The 2500-nt window shown below is 52.6% G+C and overlaps 1 protein-coding gene across 4 annotated transcripts in view; it reads left to right on the top strand.

Moving 5' to 3' along the window:
- UCHL5 (ubiquitin C-terminal hydrolase L5) overlaps positions 1–2500 on the top strand; it is a 578874-nt gene that overhangs the window by 106397 nt on the left and 469977 nt on the right. The window lies entirely within an intron of this gene.

Raw genomic sequence — 2500 nt, 5'->3', positions numbered from 1 at the left:
AAACGGCTGTCTGTGGATGGATACCATGTTAGGCATAGGTGGTGTCCTTGACTGGAGACTGCCCTTCCCGTGGTTGTTCCTTCCCGGTGAAAGACCTGGCTAGTTTCCTGCCAGCGTTGAGAAACGTGATGGTGTCTCCGCAGGCCTTCTTGCTTTGAATATTTCCCAGGGGGCATTGCTCTAGAATCACTGCGTTGAGAAACACGTGATGGTGTCTCCGCAGTGGTGGATGTTGATCTCCCTAAGGTCAACCATTTTTGCTCACGTGTGTGTGTGTGTGTGTGTGTGTATATATATATGTATGTGTATATATACATACATACATACATACATACATACATACATACATACATACATACATACATACACATACATATATATATACACACACACACATATACACATATATATATATATATATATATATATATTGTGAGGTCGCGTGGTCGGCTGCGCAGCAGAAGACACGGGATCCAGGCATTAAGGTTCACAGCACACGGTTTAATGTCCAAACAAAAGTCCACAACAATATACATGTGCCTCTCCAGCAGAGAACTCAGGGAGTTCTGTTCACTCCCTCACACCCGGCACACCTGCCCTTGTTCCTGTTTCCATTTAACCCTTCCTTCAGCCTGTAGGGAAACAGCATTAACCCTGTAGTGGATCTACTTTCTATCATGGAGTGAGCACAACCGGGGCGAGACATACCGGCCGTCATAGATAACCCCGGTCACAGTCTCACATACCCCCCCCCCTCAGTTCAAGCGTGCGGGGTTGAACTCCCGCCATCAAACACGGGCCGCGGGACAAGGCATCGGCGTTGCCCTGCAACCCACCGGCCCTATGTTCAACCGTAAACCGGAAGTTCTGCAGAGAAAGGAACCACCGGGTAACCCGGGCATTCCGTTCCTTGGCGGACCTCATCCAGACCAGTGGAGAGTGATCCGTCACCAAGCGAAACTGCCGTCCCAGCAGGTAATAGCGTAGGGACTCCAAGGCCCACTTGATCGCCAGGCACTCCTTCTCCACTACGCTATAATTCCGCTCGGGAGGGGTGAGCTTCCTACTTAAGAAGGTGACGGGGTGTTCCTCCCCCTGAACCACCTGAGACAGCACTTCCCCCAGGCCGACCTCCGAGGCGTCAGTCTGTACTATGAACTCCTTCCGGAAATCAGGGTGTACAAGAACGGGCTGTCCGCACAGGACCCCCTTCAGGGCCCGGAAGGAGTCCTCGGCCTGCGGAGTCCAGCGCACCATGACGGACTTCTTGCCTTTGAGAATGTCCGTCAAGGGGGCTGATAGTCCCGCAAAATCCTTTACAAACCTCCTGTAGTACCCCACGATACCCAGGAAGGCCCTAACCTGCTTCGTGGTCAGGGGTCTAGGCCACTTCTGGATCGCCTCAACCTTGTTAATTTGGGGCTTAATCACTCCTTGGCCTATCACGTAGCCCAAGTAGCGGGCTTCCGTGAGTCCCAACGCACATTCCTTGGGATTGGCTGTCAATCCGGCTGTTCGAAGCGCGTCCACCACCGCTTGTACCTGTTCCAAGTGGGTCTGCCAATCGGAGCTGTAAATAATGATGTCATCAAGGTACGCTGATGCATACGCCTGGTGGGGTTCCAGCACTAAGTCCATCAACCTCTGGAACGTGGCCGGAGCGCCATGTAACCCAAAAGGCAAGACAACATAGTGGAAGAGACCCTCCGGCGTAACAAAAGCGGTTTTCTCCTTGGCGGACTCAGTCAGTGGCACCTGCCAGTACCCCTTGGTCAGGTCGAGCGTGGTAAAATATCGCGCCTGTCCCAGCCTATCAATCAGCTCATCCACCCGGCGCATGGGGTAGAGATCGAACTTGGATATTTCGTTCAATCTCCTAAAGTCATTGCAGAACCTTAAGGAGCCATCGGGTTTTGGTATTAGGACAATCTGACTAGCCCATTCACTCCGGGATTTTTCGATGACCCCCAGGCGTAACATTGTCTTTACTTCCTCCGATATGGCTTGTCGTCGAGCCTCCGGTACCCGGTATGACTTCAGGCGTACCTTCAGGTGGGGCTCGGTGACAATATCATGTCGTATCAGACTGGTCCTACCGGGCAGCTCGGAGAAGACATCGGGGTTCTGCTGAACCAACCGTCTGGCCTCTCGCCTCTGAGTCTTGGTGAGGGCTTCTCCAATCCTTACTTCCGGTTCGTCCTCTCCGGAGGTCGCTGGAGCCGGATGTGAACGACCCGAAGAGGAGGGAGATGGGGAAAAAACAGCCATCAGGCTTTCCCGTTCCTGCCAAGGTTTTAATAGGTTGACATGGTATATTTGTTCAGGTCAGGCCTACCGGGCTGCAATACTTTATAGTTAACCACCCCGACTCTTTCCTTTATCTCGTAGGGGCTTTGCCACTGAGCCAGGAATTTACTCTCCGCCGTGGGGATTAATACCAACACCCGATCCCCGGGTTTAAAGGTCCGCACGGTGGCTTGTCTATTGTAGCGGCCGCTTT

This window comes from Anomaloglossus baeobatrachus, chromosome 8, assembly GCF_048569485.1.
Source record: "Anomaloglossus baeobatrachus isolate aAnoBae1 chromosome 8, aAnoBae1.hap1, whole genome shotgun sequence".
Taxonomy (NCBI): Eukaryota; Metazoa; Chordata; class Amphibia; order Anura; family Aromobatidae; genus Anomaloglossus; species Anomaloglossus baeobatrachus.
Note: the sequence above shows the minus strand (reverse complement) of the source record. Positions and strands in the feature narration are given on the sequence as shown.